Below are 16,017 nucleotides of genomic sequence, written 5' to 3' on the forward strand. Positions count from 1 at the left end.
TATATCACCCTAGGAACAGAGTGTTTGGGGGAACAAAGACTTTGCTTTTCCTCATACCTTCTGCGGCAATACCGACTCAGGCTTAAACTTTTCATGCTTCCTCTCACCCAACTCAAGATACACAAATGAGGTGAACATACTCCTCAGTTCAGGACACCCTCCTCAGGTCATCGCAGACCATAAAATTTGGGTTCAAAGTTCTCTCCTTCCTTCCGCGTTTTGAAGATATTAATTACCCCTTTGGCTTCTTGTTTTCAGTGTTGAGAAGTCTGATGTCAAGTAGGTACTAATTCTTGCATTGACAATCTTCCTTTCTCCCTAGAAGCTGATTTTGGTATTGTTAATTTGCATTATACTGTGTTTTAGAGACAGTTTTTTTTTCCTTATCAATCCTGTTCAGAGTTCAAGGCTGAGGATCAAGGCATTTACCAATACATGAAGTCCCACTAACCGGTACAGAGGGCAGATGGACAAGAACATCCCGTGTATTCAAAATTGCAAATGCTAAACTTTTTGGAATGTATGGATACATACATATGGTAAGCATTTTAAAACAGGCTTTACAGACTACTATAGGTACTCAGTAAACACTGGTGAGTGAGCAAATGATTGAATGAGGAGCACATTGCCTAGCATGCAGTAAATTCAACGTAGCTATTATTACTTAAGAGAAGTGCCATATAAGGAAAGCAAGACACAAAAGACTTGATCCCTGCCTTGAGGAGTGCTTAGTCTAGTTGAAACAGGTAGATGGATGTGCATGCTTATCACAGCATAATATACATTTGTAACTCTGGAGCATCCCAGAAGAGGGAGCCACTAACTCTCAGAGAAGCCCTCCAACAGAAAATAGAGCTGAGTTTTGAGGATAGGATAGGATAGGATTGGATGGGAAGGAAGTCAGGTAAGTGCATTCCAGCCAAAGAGAAAAGCTTAATCCAAGGCCCAAATGGGTATGTCGTCTTTAGTTTGTTGTGAGTAGAGAGAAAATGAGAGAGAGAGAGAGAGAGAGAGGAAAAAGTGCAAGGGGAGCGAGAGGTTATCTTCAGTAGGGAAGTGAAGGCTACCTTGGTCCCCCCAATCCCCAAACAGTGCTCTGAGTAGGTTTTATAGGTGAGGAGTCTGGGCTGAGATTGGTTTAAGAGAGACACCAAGGTCACCTGGATGTGAGAGGCAGAGTCAGGGTATAAGCCTGACACCCACTGAACGGTGTTAAGGACCAGTCTCCCATTTTGCAGAAGATGGGTTTAGTCATGAGGCGAGATGAATCCAGGGATTTGCCCAAGTCCTCAATCTGGCCTGGGAAGTGAGCAGATCTAACTCGTGAAAGTCTTGGTTTTTCCATTAAAAGCGGTTTCCCATAGAAAATTCTGAATGCAGTCTGAAATCAAGCTGTGCTAAGAAACATGCTCCTTTGGGGCATAAGTGCAGCTTGTGCAGTTTAAACCATTTGTCTTATAAACAGGAGAAAACTTATGGTTAAATATTTTCTCTGGAGAGAAGCTAATTGGAGTTCGTACTCTGGTTCTTCCAAGAGCACTAGCAAATCTAGGGCCATTAGCCAGAGCTCACCTAACTTGGCCCAAGGAAAATCCAGGGCTTGCCATCAGCTGAGGTTGCAAAAGTTGTTTTAGAGAGAGGGCTCTCTCAGCTGAAAACGATGTGTGTTTCAAACCCAAACTTGCCCCTTTTCATACCTGCTTGAAGCTCCAAAATTTGACATGAGGGAGGCATATGAAGTCACAATGCAGAATCAGGCCTGTTTTGACAGAAAAGTGAGCTTCAAGAGAAGCCTCAAAACGCAAAGCAGTTTAGGGCAAGAAAAAATATTTACACTCCAATTTCTTTACCTGTATAATTTTCTAATGGGTCTTAAGGGAGCTGAGGATCACTGCAATTTCCAGCTGAACGAAGCTGGTTTTAGCCAGGTTAAAACGGCTTGGTCGCCCTGACCTCTAGGAAGCTTAATATCAGGTCTAATGAAATGCAACACGCCTCTGACATCAGAGCCTGTCTGACCACACATCAAAGGGGAGGAAGTAACTGCTTTGATCCTCTCAGTCACTGCTCTCTACAGAATGTTCTAACAAAAGGAGGAGGGGGCTGCGGGTGGGTGTTGGGCTCGGGGACTTTGTTTTTAATTTCTGCTGTTAAAGTTCTTCCTGTTACGGAGAACTGGGCAGACAGGGCGTAGGGAATGTGGAAATCAAGCTTTGAGGGATTCTCCGAGTGTGATTTCTATGGACCGAGGTCTCAATCTATCTTCTCCAAATGCCTCTCCTTCCAGTACTATGACTCCTGAATTCTAATATTAATGAGTTTCATTTATGTAGCTTGAGTCCTAACTTTCATTAGAATATAAACCTCTCCTGGGAAAGGCAATAATGTAAGCCATATTATCCTACTAAAAAGTGTCATTTTTACAAGCCATTTCAGATCTTGTCAGTACTAGTTACAACTGTTTTGGCTCCTGGTGACCACAGGGTGAAGACTGAATGCCTTATAGTGGGACACACGTTCCCTCCATGACGGGGCCCTGGTCCAGCCCCTGGTCTGTGTGTCTGCCTCTCCTTGCCTGACACATTAATCTCCAGCAGTCCCAAACTGCCTTGTGGCATTTCACTCACATCTGTACGATTGCTGGCCCCTGCCTTAGGACGGGCTGTTCCGCAGCCCTGTGGATTCAAGCAACCAGGGATGGTGTACAGTTGACCCTTGAACAACACGGGTTTGAACGGCGGGGATGGGGGTCGGTGGGGGGCTGTGGAGGGAGACCTTCTGCAGTTCAAACCCGTGTTGTTCAAGCTTCAACTGTATAAATGAATGAATTTTTAAAAGTTTCATCATTGTGTATCTGCTTTCTTTCTCTTCTGCAGGTTTTTAGGGAAGGAGGGAATGTGAAGAAAAGAGAAGAGAGGGGCTAGGGCCTTGCCAGCGGGGAGGGCAGCTGGAAGAGGCAAGTCGTGATATTTTCCGGCACACTGGCTGGAGTTTGGCTACGTTGGGATGATTCTGATTCTGAGGTAGCAGGGATATGATTCAGGGCTGATGTTCTAATGTTCTGAGGGACAGGCCTGGCACTTTACTGGGGTGAGGAGGAGAGAAAGAGGAGGCAGGAGCCACAAGAGGGTGTTAGAGCTGAGGAGGGAGAATACAGCTTAGGAAACCCAGCCTAGGGGTGGGGGAGAAGAGGCTGGAAGGGTGCTGCCCACCTGCAGCAGTATCAAAGGCAGACAGCAGTTGCCTGTGAACTTTTTAGAATCCAAGATGCTGAGTATGTTTCTCCTCAGTAACTAAAGAGTCTACATAAAATGGGAGGAAGTAATCTGCTAAAAACTTGAAACATGAGGAGGTGGAAGGTTAAATTCTGGTTGAAGGTGTGTGTGCTGGGGAATGAGGCTAGTTACAGGGTGGAGAGAGGATAACTAGTGTTGAGCAGGGTAGCGCTCCCCTTCTCTCCCCTGAGCTTTCCAGGATCCATTAAGGGAAGGAAATGCTCCCCAGATGCCCCTCCTTCCCACCGGTTTCTGAGGGAGGATGTGTTAGTGGCCAAGGTTTCTCCAGGACCTAGACTTTGAGCATCGGCCACAGAGGGATATAAGTATGGTAGCTGGATAGATAGGAGTGGAAAACTGAGACAAGGGACCTCAGGGCAGGGTGGGGTTTCCTCTGCTTCTTCTGTTCCTGTAGCATGGGCTGTTTTCACCGCTCACCCTGGGAGCACCTATGTCCCTTATCCACAGACTGAGAATGGCAGCTATCCAGCATCCCGAATGAAACATCTGGATGGGGAGGCGTTCTGTGCAGTGGGCAGAGAGCAAGCACTTTGTGATCAGGCAAACTTGGCTTTGCTTCTTTCACAGGCCTCGTGACTGTGGATGTGCCTAAGCAATCTGAACTTGGATTCCCACCTGGAAAGTGGCAGTAGCAATAATATCTATGTCTTGGGTCACTGTAAGAAGTAATTAAATGAAGGCACATAAAGCACACAGAACAGTGCCTGGCACAAGTCTGTGTGTAACATGTTGTACAGGAGGGAGCTGGACCTCCTTCCAAGGCTCTGAGAGGCTTTGCGTGGACACCTTGGATTTTGGCTTCTCTGTATTGCCCATAGTAATGAAGACTGAATGCATGTTTTCACCATAAAAAAAGTGCAGAGAAATATTTCAAATGTACCAAAAGCCTATTTCTGAAAAAATAAAGCATCCCATATATCTGTCTTTCTCTGTGCTTTTCTTAGTTCAGCATTGCAGCAGCCATCAAAAAGAGGATCAGAACCTTGATTTTATTCTATTGAAGACCTAATCATGCTCATTGAAGTCTATACAGATAAGAATTCCTCAGAGGTAATATTCTCCCTTCTCAGACTGGGATGTATTAGTACCATTTAAAATGCATATGTGTTTACCCTTTAAAGTGAACTCTCTAGGAAGGGGAATAGTTCACCGTCAGAAAGAAGTGGTGGGGGGTAGGGGGAGAGAGAGGAGAGAGAGAGAGAGAGAAAGAGAGATACTGATTTTTAGAAAATAGGGCTCAAGGCAAGCTTTGAGTACTAACACTTTATTGGATGGTGTAATCCCAGATCCCAGAGCAATAAGAGCGAGGGAAAAAGGGAAGTGAGGATGGAAAAGTTGGCAACTGGAACGCTGGCATTAAAATCATCAGTTTCTTTTTAAACTTTAAGGTTTCAAGCATTATCTTAGGTATTTTTAGTTTCATATTTGTTGTTGCTGTACTTCTAACTGGGAGAGACTCTGTGTGGTTGGTTTTAGCAGTAGGAGCTTTAATAGAGAACTGGGTCCTGATCCTGTTTGGGTCAAGATGTCACCTTGCCTTTTCTTGGACTAGAAGAGTGGTTCTTAATTTGGAGGGGATTTTAGGTAAACTAGGAGTTCTGACAGCACACATGAAGGAATGAAAAGCCTCCAAATCCCACTAATGACACCATAATCATATCACTACAACAACGTCTCAAAATGCCTATAATGCTGTCCTGTGGGGGCTCTAAGCACACAGTCTCCCTTTAGTTCTGGGTGGCTGTTAATAGAAGCAATTGCTGCCCTGGTCTTGACTTCTCCTACCTACCCCCAACACTCTGTGTGTTCTGGTAAAGGTCACAGTCTTAGCTCTTGCTCTCAGTGATCACTTCTTACAAGATCACATGCCCTGTTCAGTTCAGTATTCTGTTGATAGCATTGCCATAAAACCCACTCACGTATAGCAGAAATAGAATTCACATCTTGGTGAACACTGGCAGCTCATCTCTGAAGGGTGTGCATGACCCTGTTGAGCTGTGACACACGGTTGAAAAATACCAGACTAAACGGTAGACCAACTCCCTTCTAGACCTAACATCTATTTTTATAATTGCAATAGCAGAGAGTATGACAAAGCAAGTTCATGAAGAACAACCCTAAAATCCAGAAGTCTCCTAGTCAAGGTTTAATCTGGTGGAAACCCTGTCTCCTATTTAAGGAGCACATGTTTCAATGAACAGTTGGGTTTCAATTACTACATGTCTTTGTCTGAGAACCACATCCTTCGACATTAACCATTCTTGACATGCCCAAGTTATCTTTTTCAGGAAAAAAAAAAAGTGGGATAATTAGTAGACTATTATTTAGTTTGGATCCTGCTTCCCATAATCTCTCTGCTACCAACTAGCCACGTGATTTTGAGCAAGTCATTCAAATTCCTTCCCCTTCAAGCCTTCAATCACACAATGTGACAGTTATGGTAGCTGCTCTAGCTTCCTTTCTGGTCCATTCTGAAGCTATGATTCATCACTGTCATAGTCTTGGACTTGGCCCTCATCATCTCACACTTAATTAATCCTACTCTCCCAACCACAGGCTCCCCCTGTGCCAAGTGTGTCCCTGGTCCAGCCTCCCCCACCTGCTGCCAAGGTCTCTTTCTAACCATAGATCTAAGCATGTCTTTTACTGCAAAAACTTTATGATAATACCCCTTCAATAGCTTCCAGTTGATCATGGGATAAAGATTAAACTGCTAGTTTGGCCTTCCAGGACCCCTAACCTTGCCCCTCCCCAGCTTCATTTCTCATCACTCTTACCCTCACCCTTGTCCTCCAGGCACCTCAGCATTCTTTCAGTTTCTCTACCTCAGGACCTCTGTACATGCTTTTCCCTCCATCTATAAAGCTCTCCTCCACTCAACCCCACCCAATTCCTCTTTACCTGGTGTTTAACTTCTTTTCCTTTAGATATCATTTGAAATGGTCCTTTCTCCAACGAAGCCTTCTCTGACCATCCTTCCTCAGACTTGATCAGACCTCTTGTTATGCTACTTACATTCCTGTATAGGTGCCTACACTTATTTCCTATAACTCACTGCCACTTATCTTTATATGATTTTATTGATTAATGCCTAGAATGCATGTTGCTTAAGGGCAAGGACTACGTCTGTTTTGCTCTGTTTTGCTATATTCTTCCCAGGGCTTAGTACAGTGCCAATTGCTCAGGAGATATTTGTTGGTTGAATAAGGCAAAGATGGATGGGTGACAGACAAATGATGACCTTTCCCAACCTGGCCTGGTCCACCTTTCCCAGCTCGATTTCCCATACTCTCTGCCTGTACTTTTCTTGGTGTCTCCATGTCTTTTGCATTCCAGTCACTTCAAACTACTCATATTATTATAAGACGATGCTGTGTTAATGACCTCTACAGCTGTTTATCTAAGATCAAAATCCCTTTCTATGTTACATCAGTCGGTTGCTAGAAAGATGATTCTAGTGTCACAATGAAAAGATTACAGTCTGTTTCAGGGAATGAGCAATAAGGAAGAGATTTTGGTTTGGAAAACTGAAGACACTTAAGAAGCATGTTAGCTCTTTACAAATACTTGAAGGACTCTCATGAGGATTAGGCTTATTGCCCACAACTTTAGAGAATAGAATCAGAAATAAAAGGTGGAATCTACAGGGGAACAAATTTTGGCTCAATATAAATGAAGAATTTTATGATAAATATATGTGGCAGAAAGGAAATGGGCTACCTCAAGTGTTCATGAGCTCTTTATCACTAGAGGGGTATAAACCAAGGTTAGAAGACCACTTTGAGATGGCTGGATTTAATGACCTCCAAGGCTGCCCACCCTTGGTTCACGCATTCTTCCTGTGGAGTAATGTTCCTGTTAAACCAGCATCTGAATGGGACCTCCAGGAACTCTATGGGTGTAATGGAGACCAATCAGTGACTTAAATGCATAAGCCTTTTATTTTAAATTTTGACAAAGGGCTTAGGTGGAATGGAGAAATGATCTCTCAATTCAAGTAATCTCTCTGCAGGCAGAGACCAATATAGACAATGTTATCTCCCACAATGCCACTCCAACCTTTTTTTTCCTTTTTAATCTCCCATGGAACCCAGTTCTCATGCAAGGTGTGCACAGGCTTCTGGAGCCCTCGACACTCTTCCTTCTGCTAAAATCTTGGCTGCACCTAGTGGTAAGGCTTGATGTTTTGTACACAATGGGTGTAGGGTTGGGGTTGGAATGAGTGACTGATGGGGATGTTCCTGTCGCTTGAATGGCTTTCCTTGCTCTTTGACTTGATGTCTCTCCCCAGTCTTGCTCTGTTGACTAGGAGCTATTGGCTTGAGTTGGTGATGGCATCATTCCACTTTGCACCTTTAAGAGGTCTGCCTATACCAACCCACATGGTATTAGCAAGGAAGGGATTTACTGCTTCTCAAACTGTGCATCATGGAGGCCAAGGGCTTCCAAAGAGGTGTTCTGGGAGTCGCTACAGGCAGCGAAGTAAGACAGGCTGAGTTGTCAAGGATCCGACTCCCTCTGCCCACCCACTTATCCCCATTTTCCTATAAACTCTTCAACACTGTATCTACACAACTTTTTCTTTCTTATAGATTTTGTGTAAAGTTTACAAAAGAAAAATTTATGTTACTAAAAATAATAGGAAATCTCTTCTACTTCCCCTCATTTTACAGCAAATCAAGACTGGATAGTGCAAGTTGCCCCCAAGTTTACAGAGCCGTCTCTGTTAGAACCATAACCCACACCTCCTGATGGTCGCACTGGGGCTCTGTCATCCCAAAGGAGTGTAGTCTTCACTCATGGGTACCTTAGTGGTCAGGCCAGAGTTTCCTGCCCCATTCCCTCTTTACTTATGGAGAAATAGGATTGCAGTGATTCCAGAAATCATATTGTGTATTGTTGCCTCATTCTTGTAAAAGAGTTAGTTTTATAAACAGGACAACTGAATCCTGGAGAAAGTAAGTAATCTATTAAAAGTACATGAATTGTCCAGCGGTGACCAACAAAAAGAAACACCAGTCACTCTCTTCCCTCTTTTCCCAGGCTAAGTTTAGTGCTCTGTGTTTAAGACATTAATGTTACAGGAATATGTGATGAGTGAACGCTTGAAGAGAAGTAAACATTTGACCATCGTCTGAGTGATGTCTGCAGTGTAATGCTCAAAGATGACAATCTTGGAATTCTGATTCAAGTGAAATGAAAGCACAGACAGCTATTACCCTAATTGTATTAATTAAATAATTATGTTATTTATTTGGTTGCTTAACTTTTCACTAGAATGTAAGTGCCTTGAAGGCAGTGACTATGTCTGTTTTGTTTATTACTGTATTCCAACATCCAGCTCACTGATGGCACAAAGCACACACTCAATAAATAAATGCTATATGAATAAAAATATATTTCTCTACCAGCAGCCTTGAATCTTAAAAGTGCCTAATTATATCAGTTAATAATATCCCATATGCTGTGCGAGGTTTTGCTTCTCAACAACAGAGGGTGTTATTATTATTATTAGTGCATAACCATATAAGCTATAAATAGACAACAGAAAAAAAAGAAGTAGTTGTTCTAGGCCCGTATTCACTCTACAGTTGCTTTATTGGTGATTGCTAACTTCAGTAATGAAATGTTTTTTCTATTTAATAATAAACCGTTAACAATTCTCTGAGTTTCTGTCCTGCTACCCAGGAGACTCCTAGTCTAAGTATATTTAGTCAAATGTAACCCAGATTTCCTGAACTGGTGTCCAAATCTGCAGCTCAACCTGTCATTTATCACAGAAAAACAAGTCTACAGAAGGTGATAACAGTTACTGAAATGAATAGTGTAGTGGAAACGTGCACTCCAGTTACTCATTTATTGAATGTTAATAGTGAATTAGTAACTGCAAGAAGGTACGGAACACAAAGTTCCTGCCTAGTGTGTGATAATTCTCTGATGACATAAGAAATAAGCAGATTTCATGGTTCTCTGGGGAGACTGGGAGAACATAGTTTAAGGAGACCACACAGAAACATCGTCCAGTAATCAACATAGCTCCTCAGAAGGAGATATTATTATTCCCACACTATGACCATATGAGGTTAGGAATTAGAAAGCCATTCCTAGGATTTGCAGGAGGATTTCAGAGAAGTAGATCCTCAAGTCCAATTTCCACCATTGCTGGATAAATGTAGCCCCCATGTTATCTACAAAAAATTGAGAACCCTAAATATATAGGTTACATACAGGTCAAATACCATTGGGTTGTGGCTCAGCTTGATCTATGTAGAGCTAGCCTACTTCAAAATTTAAGCTCCTGATGAAAAAGTCCCGTTATGTACTTTCAGTGTGTATTTTTTTAAGGATTATGATGTCTTGACAACTGTATTTGCCTGGAGTATTATTTGGTCTGGTGGTGGAAAACCACTGAAACCTCAGGAAACCTGTACTGATAGGGTGTGGAGGTACCCCATCTCAAATGCCTGGGCAAAAAATGGATGGTCTCTTTAAGGGTTGGTGCCTTTTCAAAATTAGTTATACTGAAGAGACAGAGATGGGGAGAGATGCAGGGAGAGATAGAGAGAGATCCTCTAATGCTCGTGTCAGTTCTTAGAGTGATGTGTTTCAATGTAGCATGTGTGCCAATTTTGTGCCCTTCTCAGCCACTTCTCTTAGGCACTCTGGGTGGGTACTCTGGAGTCGGGAGCCCCTTAAATTCTATCTTATTCTGTAGTACACATAGAGGCAGGGTCAAGTGTGGCTGGGAAATATCTGCCTGCCAAGTTGCTCCTACAATTAGAGATGAGTCTTCTGGCTAGTTTCAAGCTGATCATTCTACCTGATTCTTCTTTGGAAACCAGAAGACAAATCTGCCCAGTTGCTCACATTGTATGTGGATCCTTCTGACTAAAAGTTCCAAAGGCACAGACCTCTTTGGATATGGACTATTGGCTTGGACAGCTTTAACCAGGGTGAGGGCTGAACTGTCCTCCCCAGAGAGTGCTGAATGCTGGTGGTTTGGGCTGGGTAAGGGCTCTTCTTCTACACTGGTGTTGGAAATTCTTGTCCTGTCCTGTAATCTGTAGAGATATAGAGCTTTATGGAAAGAAGAGAAATTTAAAAAGAGGCATAATGGTTAAGTGGAAAGACAAAAAGAAAGAGAGAGAGAGAGTTTCCAAAAATCAGAGAGATTGGGAAGAGAGAATAAAGGGTTAGTTTGATCAAGGAAATTCTGCTGTGTAAATCTTAGTATAGCCTAGCAATTTAGAGTTCTCACAATATAATTGGCTCTAAGACCAGAGAACTTACTAGCAGGAAAATATCGATCTTTCTTTAATATCATCATTCATAGGAGCCAAATCTAAGTACCCTTATCCTAAAATAAGAATTATAATATCTTCCTTGCAGGGATGTTAGGTGAATTAAGCTTTATAATGCATGTGAATTGTGAAATAATCTATAGGTACTATGCGAGTATTATGCGATCTAAAACGTCATCAAAAATATTGTTTTGGGGCTTCCCTCGTGGCGCAGTGGTTGAGAGTCTGCCTGCTGGTGCAGGGGACACGGGTTCGCGCCCCGGTCCGGGAAGATCCCACATGCTGCGGAGCAGCTGAGCCCGTGAGCCATGGCCGCTGAGCCTGCGCGTCTGGAGCCTGTGCTCCGCAACGGGAGAGGCTACAACAGTGAGAGGCCCGCGTGCCGCAAAAAAAAAAAAAAAAAAATTGTTTTTGTTGAGATCTAGATTATGATGTAATGGTCATGGTAGGGGTGAGTGACAACATGTGTATTTCCTATAGATGACAAAATGTCTAACATGAAAATTCAAATGCCTCTGGAATTGAAATTTTCAATTTATAGCGAACATATCATATATATATGAATTATATAATTTAATTATAATATAATATTTATTTGTATTATATATCATAAAATATTTAAGTTAATATAATTATATACATATATAACTTCAATTTTTTCCAACAGGTCCCAGATCTTAAAGATCATGACTATTGAAGATATCTTTCTATCAGACTCCTGAAATAAGTATTTCTGCATGAACTGTATACCATAAGCTGCTAATCTGTCCCTTTCCGTGTTTTTTTTCTGATGATACCTACCATGATTTGATCATAGTTCAAGCTTTTCTTTGATGAATCTATCTCAGTGTTAACATAATTCAAGTACTAGCCAACGTTCATGAAAGAAAACTTGTTAGGCATAGATTTACTTTCTTTTAGCCACGTTTTAGTCCTATGAAATAACTCCGGTCAGCTACCTTCTCCTCCCTGCAACCCTCATAATCACATTCCTCGGCCTCCCTGGAGCAACGTCCTATGAGCAAAGGTTCCCGATATCATTCCCACCGGAATGACAAATGGTGGTTACATCAAAAAGGCTTTTTGGAAAGGGAATTCCAAGCACTGAACATAGACCACACACAAGAGGAATTTCCTTGATTCACAAGGACTGGGTGGGCTATGCTACCCAACACATATTCCACTATCTGTGGCAATAGGTCCAGGGAAGCATTCTACTGTTAGATGACATTGCACAACTTTTTCATTGCAGCTCATGAAGACAAGATCATTTTTCTGCTTTGCATTTCACATTGTATACATTTAATGTTTCGGCCTTCTGCCCATGCTATCTCATTATCATCATTATCAAAACTTGTGATAATTCTACCCATTGTCATCGTATCTATGATGCATCTATTTTTATTCTGCTAGGCTTCCCACAGAGTGGGCTGGAGCTCATGGCTTTCCACACTATCTGGCCTGCCACCCACAGCAATCAAGCCATTATCTTAGAAATTAATACGGTTCACTCACTGGCAGATTTGGAGAGATAAAAATGGGAGTCCAGAGGATGAGTCCTCTAATGCAAAGGTGAGACAAAGGGTGTGGTTAAAAAAAAATAAGTGAGTATTGTGCCCAAATCCTACCCAACTTATAAAGCCCTGTGCCAGTGTGTTCTCCTCTGAGAAGCTCACCTTAGAATTTGCTCCATGAAAATCACATTTTTTTTGACCTCCTGAAATCTCCTCCTTTCATGCATATCTTATTTTCTATTTCCGTATTTCCTACTCCCTGAGCTCATCAAGTTCATTAAGGGACATGGTAAATCATCACCTGCCAAGAAAAATGTGTTGAGCATCTAGGCGCTGTGCAAAGCACCGGGACTATAACAATGAACAAGGCTGCCCTCAGGGAGCTCACAGTCTAATGGGGAAGGAAACCCAACAACTCAACAGGCAACTGCTGTAACATGGTGTACACTCTGATGTGATGAAATGACTGTGGAACAGAAGAAAATCATGCACAAAGCCCCGACAAGTCTCTTGGGATTCAAGATTAAATTTCCCTTCCTTCCTTTAAAGCAAGAATGGCAAACCCAGATGTCTGCAGGAGCCAGGTAGGTAACATTAATAAGACAGGAGAGGGGAGTGGACTGTACAGACCTGGAGAGTCCACACTCCATCTCCAGGGCTTGGGAGCTACTCAGCTCCAGCCAATTGTCATGCGGGCCTGGATACTGGCCCAGTGTTGCCATATCTCATTTTTTTCCTAGGAAGCAAGCAAGTTGGACTTTTTATGTGAAATCTCCTAATTTTTAAATGTTGACAACTAATTTTCTGTTTTGCTGGCTCAGATCTGGCCTGGGATCTACCAGTTTGCACCTCTGATTCAGGGCTTCCATTGAAGCCGTGCCTCTCAGGAGGACCCTGTGTGCCATGCCTCCTGTGCTTGAATCCCAGAGCCCAGGCTACCATCTCTCCCTCTCTCAGCCCCCTCTCCTCTCTCCATCTCCCTTTCACACCCTATTCCAGTAAGTGCCAAAGGCTCTCAATCAAAACTATTTGGGGCAGAGTTGACACCTACAGCTCATGGGAAAATGGGTTAACCTTTGAGAAAAGTCAGAGATACAGGGTCCCTGGGAGGTAAGGATGTAAGTGGAGTGGAAGAGACCGGTAGGGAAGTCTCTTGAGTTTTGCATCATGGGCAATGCTTTCCTTTAAAAAGCATTAACCAAGGTCAGATTAACAAGTCAACACTGAAACTGTAGCCAAACAAGTCACCCTAATTGTGGGGAGAAAGCAGAGAAGGGGCCAGAGGAAAGAGACCAGCGGACGAGACTGACTCCAAAGCCTTCCCTTCTCCGTCCCCTGGCAGGCTTGGGGCATATTTGATAAGGTGAAGGGAAATTGCAAAATTAGAACTGGCAACTTATACAGAGAGGCCCAGTGCAAGGCCGTGGGCCTCAGGCGGGCTGAGAAAGTTGAGGAATTGGGGGGGAAAGAGGATTTGGCAGCCTGACTTCCTGTGGCTATATCCAAGGCTAATTAGTTTGCAGTGTTCTGTGTGTGCCTGAATGGAAATGATCCCAGTACTGAGAGGCACGGGGGTGAGGAAATCAAAACCACATGCACCAAGAAAGAAAGGGGAAGGGATTGGTGGGAGAGGAAGGCAAAGGGGGAAAACCTGTCCTTTCGGCTACATTTTCTTTTTTTCAGGAGAGGGCTCTCATCATTCTGTTTCATGACCAGTAAATCACCACCACAGCCCTGTCTATCACGTCGCCCATCTGCTGCAGAACTCATTAAACATCAAAAGATGGCCCATCATTTCTGCTTAGTTAGAAGTCTGACTTACTAGGGGTCTAACCAGGTAGGGGTTTGCATGTTTTTAATAATAGCTTAAGGAACTTCTTAACACCCCATAAATTACTTAATGCAACAAACTCTTCCTGTAGTCCAGCCGGCATTTGAAAGTTGCTGAACCAACCCAGACCAACCCCATGGCAATGGCTTTTTGGCAGACACATTCCAGGAGACAGCAGAGTTAATGCTTTAATTTACAATTCTGAGCCCGTTATGAAAGACGAGTTACCTTGCTGTGTATGTCCTCCCTGGAAAGTGCAACTCAGAATTCCATTGTCTTTGTATTTCTGACTCACCGTCTAAAAAGATACCTTGGCTGGGCTCCTACATGTATGTGCTGTGGAGTCACATTGCCAGGCACCTCACAGCAACAGGAAATGGTCGAGTTGAGAGATGGATTCAGAACTAGGGGCAATAAAAGCAGAACCCTACCCCAACTTTCAGGGTACAGGCTCGGCAGATACTTAAATCAATAAATGTTTATTGAGTGCCTACACTGGGTTAGATCTGAGACATACAAAAAATGAATTTAGACATTTTGACTCCCCTTAAAGAGTCCACCGCATTACAGAGAGGCATAAACATTTTGAGGTTTAAAAAAAAAAGTGGGAGGATGAAATTTCCTCCACCAGCACCCTTTAGAAGTTCCTTGGGTGCTGGGTGCATCTTGCTGTCACTGCTTGAGGCCACCTAGCCTCCTATGTGCTCAGCCCTGTGAGGAACACAGCCTGAGTAATACAACAGCATCTGTACAAGAGAAACTTCAAAGAGGTGGAACTCGGAATCATGTCTTCTCTAAGAAGATACAGGGTCAGGAACTCAGCCCACACCTTCTGACTCCGTTTTATTTTCTACCCACTTGACGAGGACACAGAAGAAATTTCAACACAGGTCTAAGCATTATTCCCTCTACAGGGCAGTCTGTCTGGCATGAGGCTAATATTGAAACAAGTATCAATAGGGATGGATACCATGCTATTATTCTACTGTTTATGGCATGCCTGCATTGTGCCAAGAACTGAGCCATGCTGGCAAAGATTATTAGGACACAATCCCTCACCTCAGAGAACTCCCCTGCCTGTGGTGAGACAAATCCCACCCCGGTAGGAGAAATGACCAAAGTATTAGGAGGATTCTACGGTAACAGGAGAAGGTGCTCAACCCTGACACGTGTGTGAGCAGGAAAGGCCTTCTTAGCAAAGATGACGCATCTTTAGGCTGCGTCCTAAAGGACCAACTTGCCTGAGGTAGGGAAATGGACCACTGTAGCACCAACGGTGTGGCTGTTTGCAATTATCTGTCTCCCAACGCCTCAGATGACTTCATTATCATTGTCTTTACCAGACAATTAATGAACAATTACTGTGTGCAGAAAACTGTGCTAGGTGCCCTAGATTCTAAGATGACCTCTATTCCTAAGTGACACACAATTTAGGAGTGATTAATGGATAAATAGATAGGTAGATAGATAGATATAGATTATAGATAGATAGATGATAGATAATGGATATATAGATGAGAAAGACAGAGACATGACGGTGATACCTAGCCTGCACTTTACTTTCATGTAGCAGTACCAGTTTCAAGGGGCTTTAAGCAGTGCCTCATTTTACCCTCACTTTCTCGAAAGGGAGCTAGGAAAGACATCACTTTATCCACTTAGGAAATGGAGAGACTTGTGGTAATGCACACCACAGATGAGTGCACAGGCCTGACTGCTTGAAGGAAGAAGGAAAGGGAGGGTACATGTGGATGAAGTGATGGAGAAACGGGCCAGGACAGTGATGTTTCCAGGGGAAGCAGATGAACTGGTCAAGCTGAGGTGGGGAGAGAAAGCCATCGTTCTGAGCACCTGGACCAAGAGCAGCTGTCAGTCTTGGAGCAAACTCTCACGTCTGGCGGAGGCAGTACCTCTTGTGAAGGCTTGGAGGCCTGGGTAAGGGGCCAGGGACACACCATTAACAGTTACGTTGAGAGACACAGAGGTGGAAACACTGTAAGTAGAAATGGTCTGGGAGAGGCTGCCCCGGGCTGGCCCCTTACACTGCGACTGACAAGGTCAGAAGCTGCTCCGGG

Source organism: Delphinapterus leucas, chromosome 1 (genome assembly GCF_059928025.1).
Source record: "Delphinapterus leucas isolate spDelLeu-1000000601 "Yukka" chromosome 1, BTC_Dleu_Yukka2, whole genome shotgun sequence".
Lineage (NCBI taxonomy): Eukaryota > Metazoa > Chordata > Mammalia > Artiodactyla > Monodontidae > Delphinapterus > Delphinapterus leucas.